Consider the following 8,970-nt stretch of genomic DNA (forward strand, 5'->3'; position numbering starts at 1 on the left):
TTTCTATTTCCTGTGCGCTCTATTCTGTAACACTCTCTCTATTCCTTTGAATACAGAATAGGTGTTCAAAGTCAGAACGACAGCACAGATGACATGTCAGATTGTTCACATACTCTGGTTTGAAAGCTGTTGATCAAGCTATTTTCCACAGCACTCAGACTATGCTAGAAGAGAGTGTCATTTGCACCAACAAATAAAAGCTCCCAGAAAGCCTGGAAAACTTCTTGACCATCCACAAATCCATTGCTTGTCTTTTTGCGTGTTTACTGGGAACCTCCTTTATGCCTGGCCGTCTGCTCCTGGGAAGATGACTTTCTGATCTGGGTTTCTCCTGTCAGGGGCAATCACTCTACAGTCTGGGAGAAACATGTCCAAATGAATGTCTCCAATGCTAACTGATAAATTTGATGCCAGATAGAATTGAAAACATTAAGAAAACCCAAATGCTAGAATTAGTGATGGGAGTATGAGTCAGAGGAAGTCTCTATAATAAACTATAATAAAGGACTCAATTGATCAAAGGAAAAGTAGGTGGACAATAGATGGGGCAGAGGAGCATACCATCTTAGGTACCGGGAATAACAAGAACAAAGGAAGACAAATGTTTAGGAGAAGTTGAAAAATTCTCCCATAATTCACTATAAGAAAGTGTCCTAAAGTTACAAGTTACATCCATACTAAATACAGATGTGCAGAGAAGAGACAGGTTCGTTATTCCCTAAAGCTGCTATGATCGTCAGAGGAAGTGATGGGAGGGAAGATTAAGTATTTAAACCTGATCCAGTCCAATATTGCTGCAGCCTCCTTAGGTATGTATGTAATTGTCAAGGCCCTATGTTGTACATCTGAAACCAATATAATATTGTCTATCAACTTTATTACAATAAAAAAGAATTAAATTTAAAAAACATGCAAATTAAACAGAGAGTACTTATGTGTGACTTCAAAGCACTTCTAAAAATTCCTCTTTCAGCACAAAAAAGGGGCTCCAGTCAAGTTTACATCTTTCACATTTCAGAGAATCAACCCATAGACAAGGTACTGCTATTCTCATTGTCTTAGATTTTTGGCTCCCAAACAATAGAGAGGAAGAGACTCATATTGTATTGAAACGTATCTTTCTCTTCAGAAATGATGGGAATGCTATATAAATATGACACCTCATGCAATTAAGAGAGCAACATACATGTGAATCCATTTCCTGCTAAAGATTTTGCCAATATACAATTCATAATGCTTACAAGCCAGGTCAAATGGAAACATTGCACAAAGATTATCATTGCAGCCTCTCAGAGTAGTAACACCTTTTTGAAAGAGAAGTGTCTAGAAAAGAGAAACAGCAGGGCAGCTACACCCCTGAAACGCATGTGCTGTAAGTCAGTCATCCCTCTGGGCAGTGGAGTTTGTGAAGAGTCCATTCATGCAAGTGAAGGCTTTCCCCCGAAGGTGATGGAGGCTGGCCTCGCCCTGCAGCAGTTCTATAAGCACCTGGAACAAATTTCAATTTCAGTTTTAATAACTCCATTGGCATGACAGGAAAGACATGTTTGTGCAAGGCAATATAACTGAACCCATCTAGGGAATGGTTTCAGAGCATCTTTCCTTTTGTTATTCTGCCTGGGTAACAGACAGGTCAAGGTTGACACCTTCTTCCCTACTACCTTACCTCCCTCTTCTAACTTTCTACAGTGAGTGCAGTTTGGGGGAAAGTGAGGGGTAAGAAAATATGCTACTTTTAAATGCCTCCAAAATCCCTGGATTTTGCCAAATATATTTCTATATTGTGGTCACTGAGCCTGAAATGGATAAATCTGCAGAGTTTCTGTAAACTGACCTTTTACAAAAACAACCTAGGATATCTATGAAATGTTCCCTTTCAAGCATTGTAGATATGAATATTTCTACATTTATGAATATTGTTCATTTGAGGACTTTTAATAATCATGACAGGATTGGAAGTTGGGATAATGCAGAAAAAAACTGTTCAGAAATATATGCCATTCATATACAGGGTGTTCATTAAAATATAGAAACATAGATGAATACCTGTAATCCCAAGAGTGAGTGACATCTCTGAACTGTAAGGAAAATAAAATAATATGGAATAATATTAACATATTTTTGCTAATGTCCGCAAATCTAATAATAGCAATACCAATATTAATATAGATACTACCTTTTTTTCACCTCTGTTTCCAGACTATGGACACCCTGCACAATATGATTCCAAATTTGTTTTTTAGTGTGAGCACATATGTGTGCATATTTAAAACACCAGAAAAATATACAATAAAATTTTAGCAATGAAGTGAGATTATGTATCATTCTTATTTTCTTCTTTGTGATTTTTTCCCAATGTTCTAACATTAGTATGTGCTACCTTTGTGTTGAGAAAAAATTTTAATAGTCAAAGCAGAATAAGCTGTGTGTCTACATGTCTACCATACAATGTAAGTAGTAGTAGATAAATTCTACTGTGGACATGTTCAGCTACTCAAAGTAATGGTTTTGAGGCTCACGTTTGGAAGATAGATGAAATGTCTTAAGAATGTCTTAGGAACCTAGGGAGGAAATAAAGGGAAAAGAGGAGTAACAAGAAGTAGCAGAGGGTCCAAACGTCTAGCTCCTAATGCATTTATGATAATATTCTTGATGTAATCATTTCTCCTCTAGACAAAGTTCCTAGTAAAAGAAAAGAACAGAATGCAATAGAGTTGCTCTGTCATCTTCGGCTTCTTCTGTTTTCTCTTACTAAGCCACCAAAAGCATCCTGAAAACACAACTAAACCTCCATAAGTGTCTGTTCACTGACAAATCACATACTTTGCTCTTAAGAGGTCACTGGAAAGAGTGACATATATGTATATATGCTTATGCTGGGTATTTTTAAATATGAAAGTGGGCTTTATTATGTGGTAACTGAAACAAATTGTCAGTTCAATTTATGAAGATAAACAGAAGGAAATATCCTAGTGCTAGCCTCCAGCTAAGTGTGGGAGAACTTTATTTGGTGCGACCCAGGTGTGTGTATGTAGAATCATTACCATAATGTATAACAATGGTTAGTTGCTACTTTCCCAGTGATAACATAGATTGAATTAGACAATCTAGTAATGTTGGGAAAAGCTTTATCATGAAATTGAATGTATTCAGTGGCTTTTTATAGTTTCGACCTCTTATAGATTGTTTTCTCATACAGAATTTCTATAACCTTAAAATTTTTCCTATGTTCAACTTGTACATGTGAAACTCTCAAAAGGAAAGCCCAGCACTGCCGAGGTGGCGATCGCGTTCCTTAGAGGAAGAGCACATGTCCCCATAAACCTTAAAGACAGATCACAATTTCACGTTCTCCCATGGAGTATTTCTAATGTTTAAGTGTACAGCTTGACCCAAGCAATTTAAGGTACATCTGAAAGCTGTTCAAGGACAAAACTGAAAATACACAGGTTCTGTGTTCGAAAAGGCCTGGTTCTTCCATCAAAGAACAAACATAAAACTCTATCTCATAGGCATCTGTTTCTCTTGCCTTTAAGAAATGACTCATAGGCTATTGTAAGGAAAGAGTTTTCCTTCTGTAGACACTGGCACTAGCAGATGAAGCTCTAACCCCAAGAGAAAAATAACTACAACTCCACATCACCTTCCCTGAGCCACATCGGTGCAGCAGGGACTCCGCACCGCCCTGGGTTTGGAACGACAGTGTCACCAGCTATTTCTGTATGTTTCTAATAAAAATTCTTCTATTTTGATGAATCCATGCTCTTCAATTTACAGCTGAGACTAATTCTCCAAGACACATTATGGTACAGTATTAACACCTGAAATCATCTCATAACTGCTTGCTTTCATATTTGGCGTGACTATTGTACTATCTTAGAAGCTGCTTCTATTGACCTTTAGATTAAAAATATGTTGGATCATCATGATTGACACTTTTTAAATGACTCATTCTTGCCAAACACAGCATAACAACTTTTAACATTCCCTTTTCTTTACAGCCGCCTCTACGTTCATTATATGAAACATGGCTGTATTCTACACCAATTCTCATTGCCTAAGAGGCATTTTTTTTTTCCAAGTTCAAGAAGATTTACATTTGGAGATAAATGTTTCAGTGATTGCTCTGTTGGGTTTCATTATACCAGTGTAGTTAATCAAAGCATGTCTGTCCTTGCTACCATGATTCATTGTATGGTTTTTTGAACTTAATCATTTACACAGAATGAGTATACACATTATCACCAGGGCTAGATTTCTTTAACAGCCTGCATGACATGGTACTGTAATACCTTTGTCAACTGCTGGCTCCTGAGAGCTCCACCGTTGCTAGGGTTTTTGTTAAGATGTTTCATTAATGGGCTTTTGAATAGAAAAAGGTAGATAGGAAGCCCCTAGATGGAGCCCCAGAGAGCAGAGGAAATGCTGGTTGACTTCATTCACCTTCAGATTGGGCAAACTGGGAATCTGTCGTTTGTGCATAATGTTTCTTTTCATAGTGTGTGTGGTCTTCACAGTCATAATTTGCAAGTAACCTTGCTTCACTTTCATTCCTAATCCCATCATAAATTATTGGCTGCTGGCATCTGGGTAGGGTCTGGCAGATCTTGGACAGCCTAAGGCCATTACTAAAGATTGCTGCTTTTTAAAGTGAAGAAGCTAATTGTCTAAGTATTAACATATGTGAACTAGGTTCTAACAAGTCTAGTTTCTGCATCTAACAAGTCAAATCCAGTGATGATCCCACTGACAGCCTCTTCTTCAACAAAAAAGCAGAGTCCCATTAAACCAGAACTAGCCGAGGGCAAGAGCCTGCTCCAGGTTGAAGTCAATTGTCAAGCTTTTGAGAATTTTATAAACAGCCACTATTAAAAATTGAACTATGTAAACTTTTAATTAAATAAATTATTTTTAAGGTAATAAGGATCACAACTCAGCACTTCTTAAAAATTTTAATACACTGTTCTATTATCTGTACCCTTGAGCCTATTTGTGTCTCAAGTACCAGTATGGTGGGGATGCCATGCATGTAATGGCACACTGCTGCACATCTCTCCCAACTCTCCATCCAGTGACGTCTCGTTGGTAGCCTGAAATCAGCCCTTCAGGAAGAGAGCATTTACAGCACAGAAATCACAAATACTACAAACCAGGACTTGATTTCTTGTTTTGCTACCTCCTTGTGTATGAAGGAAACACTATTTTATTTTATCTACCACAAAATTTCAGTGAGTTCCAGAAAAGTTCAGTAGATGATTTGGCCATAGGATTCCACTGCAGGTGTCTTCTGACACAAAATCCATTTTCTTAAGTCATGTGTTCTGTACTACCCCTCTAGTGGAACTTCTACCTGCCACTGTCCCTATACACTCATAGAAACTATCAGTGGTATTAACTAGTGCATGGTTGGTGTATGTATTGTGTTCCTTGAGTAAGGTACAACTTCAGTACATTTGAATAAATCCTGCACTTTATTTTTCAGAGAGCTGGTTGTTACACATTTACCAACACAGAATTGGAGGTTCGGTTTAAATCAATTATACCCAGGAATCAACACACTCAGCTGCAACAATCCTATCATCTGACTTTCACATCCCCCTTGTCTATCTTCCACACCAATTCCTAACCCTAGAAAACACTGAAAAAATACTTCCTAGAAATAACTCTTTTTTTCTGTTCATAAAAAAGAATCCCAATTACTAGAATTTATAAATTCTCCAATTGTTCAGGACTCCCCATCCTGACCACTGATTTGGATTTCTGGCATCAGCCCAAATGCTCCTATTTGATTTCAATATGTGAGCAACATAAAGCCAACAGAATTAGAAATGAGAAAAGGAGGTGGCTACACAGACAGGCAGAGGAGTGCCAGGCTTCCTAGGCTTTGAAAGAATCAGGTGTTGGACCTTAGCCTGTGCTCTGCCTATGCCATTCGGACTTGCCTTCCGTAAATAAAAGCAACGCTTCAGTGGGAAATTTGGGCTCATTTTCCACCACACACTATTCTGCTGATGTAGGAAGAAGGAATTCATTGGATGGTAACTGCGAGACAGAGACTGCAAGTATAATAATATCATTTGGTGCCCACCCTCTTCTGTTTCTGATACCGTTAGCACTGTGAGTACACTCACAAAAGAAGTACTAAGTCGCTCTGTGTGTATGTTCAGACATCTCACCAGCTTTGTCTGCCATTCATAGTTTGTGTGGGAGAGAGGGTGAAACATGCCCTGTTCTATGGGTGGAGATTCTCAGATGGGATTTTTATCCCCACCCCCACCCCAATGCCCTCAACTGGTGATCGAAGAACCTCACCTCCGGACACCTTTCCATCTTTCACTTCATTATTGGTACCATATGCAGCAAGAATTACCTTCAGCTTTACCATTGACCCTGGATATCACGGCTTTCCCACAGCTTTATCTGCTGTGGCATGAAGATTGTTTCTTCAAAACAATTAGTCACAGTGAATACTTTCCTCATGTGCACTGTCATCAACATCCTTGCCTGTTTGGTGACTTCTGATGGAAAGAAACTGACAAGTTTCTGCCTCACTCCTGATTCAAGAGGCCCCTAGAGAGCTCACAATGGAAACTGGTGTGTTGCAAGTAGGTACAAATCACACTCAGACTTACCAAGAAGCTTTGTTCCTAAATGCAAAAAAAAGAAGCAAAACTCCTTAAGTAGTTATTAAACTTTTCTGCAAGAGTTGTATCAGGGGAAGAAGGTAACAGAATTCATTTAATAGTAAAACCTAAAAATTTAAAAAGCTGAAGATAGCTTATCACAAAATCATCAGTTTGGGGGATTCATTTTATTCCCTCTTATTAAAATGTGCTATAGTGTTTGCTTCCCCCATATACACGTATACCTTTTCCTCCTCAGTTGGACTAAAAAAAAATATTTTGCAAACAGTAGTTGCTCAAAAAGGCTAGTCTACTGGCTCACTTCAAAAGCTGTGGGATTCTACAAATTGATCCACTAAACAGCTGCTCTCAGATGAAAGTTAGTCCTATTAACACTGAAATGCAAGCTTAGAACTCACATAGGCTTGGAAATGACAATCTCTCCTAGTGTTTAAATCCTCTATATCAAAATTCCAGTCAACTAACAGGATGCATAGGTGGTGAGCTGCCAGAACATTCAACCTTCCTTGTTATTCCATGCTATTTTATTGGGGAAAGCTTCTAGTTAGCTTACTTTGAGGTTGAAGTAGAAGAAAAAAATCAACAGTGATAATATACAGTAAAATTTTCAGAAAAAAGTTTAGCAATGTACTTGGTATGATTCTGTTTGGTCGAATAAACAACTTCTATTTTGGGGTTTGACTTGAAACTGCTAGTATGATCTGCAACTTTGGCCATCACTTTAACTTACCCACTGTCATCTCTCTTGTGAAAAGGGGGAAATAATACTGTCTTAGTTGGTCAGAGCTTCTGCAACAGAATATCACATAAGACTGTGCTCTGACTTACATGCTATGACAAAATACCAAGGTGACTTAAAAACAACAGCTTTTCTGCTCACAGTTCTGGAGGCTAGAAGTCCAAGATCAGCTTCTGGTGAGAACCTCCTTCTGAGTTCATAACTGGCTGTCTTTTTGCTGTGCCCTCACATGGTAGAAGGGACGAGGTTTCTGGGGTCTTTTCTATAAGGGCAATAATCCCATTCTTCAGGGTTCCACCCTCATGACCCAGTCACCTCCCAAAGGCCCCACCTCCTGATACCATCACACTGGGCATTAGGTCTGAATGTATGAATTTGGTGGGGGCACATTCAGTCTATAACAAGTGCTTCAGTGGACATTTCTCTAGAGTTCCAGAAGATGAAAATTCTGGCCTTGATACCTGCAAGTGCTCAGAGGGCTTAGCCTGGAGACACCATTACTTTCCTGAAACAGTGTTGGTGGGGATCAAGAAGTCAGTCTGAAGGAGGCAGGCAGCAATGCGTAGTTTTCTCAGCACATAGCAGGATTCTGGCCTCTTGAGTCTCTGAAACACTCAAATTCACTGAATGCAGAAAGGAGGAGGACTATATATATTTATATATCGATCTGCGTGCTGGGGTTTCAAATGTGATTCATTATGTACAGTTTCCCTTACCCTAATCCATCTGCTAAGGTTTTCTTCTGCTGTGCAGAAGGAATTTGAACAAGAAATGTGACTTTCACTGAGAGTAACAGCATGACATAGTTAGAACCACCTGCCCTAAGAAAGATTCAAGATGGTATTTGTCAAATATTGGAAGATGTGTGTCTGCTAGCTGAGGGATAACTGGATGTTTTCAGAGACTGTTTAAAAGTTCTATGGCCAAGAAAAAAAAAAGCTGCATTTGCTTCTCATAATAGTGGTTATCATTTTTCTTGTGAAATGTTTATCTACTGGTGATCTCACTATGGCTTCCTTTGGATTGTCTTATTTTATTTCCTCTCACTAGAAAAAGCAAACATCTTGGTTCCTGTCTCTTTCTATTATAAGTACCAAGCATGTGCAAAATTAAAACAAAGGCTGCACATTTCCAAGGAGCTAGATAAGTACGGTCAAGTGGATCCTAATGGGAAGGCCATGGTGTGGGCATTTAGTAACAAAAGCTTATTGGCTCTGTAAGAAGGGGAGGAGAGAGGGGTAAAAAAGAGAGAGGGAGCAATGGGAAGAGGAGAGAGAATAAAATAAACACTTAAGGATGCAGCTCCTTAGGTGGGAGTGAATAAAACACCATTCAGCTCAACTTAGAGCTAGTCAACTATGCTTTATGTGTATATCATACCAAATTTCAGCTGTTGAAATCAGCAGATCTTCAGTGAGGGATAAGCAAAATTATGTATCATACTTACATGGGCGTGTAAGTCTTAGTCAACTGCTTTGCTTATTATCCACACATCTTGGAAGATATTAACTTCATAAAGCTTTTGAGCTTGACCAAGGTATTTATAGTAGCTGCATATTCTCCTATATTCCTGAGTCTGAAAGAAAT

The sequence above is a fragment of the Manis javanica genome, chromosome 2 (genome assembly GCF_040802235.1).
Source record: "Manis javanica isolate MJ-LG chromosome 2, MJ_LKY, whole genome shotgun sequence".
Lineage (NCBI taxonomy): Eukaryota > Metazoa > Chordata > Mammalia > Pholidota > Manidae > Manis > Manis javanica.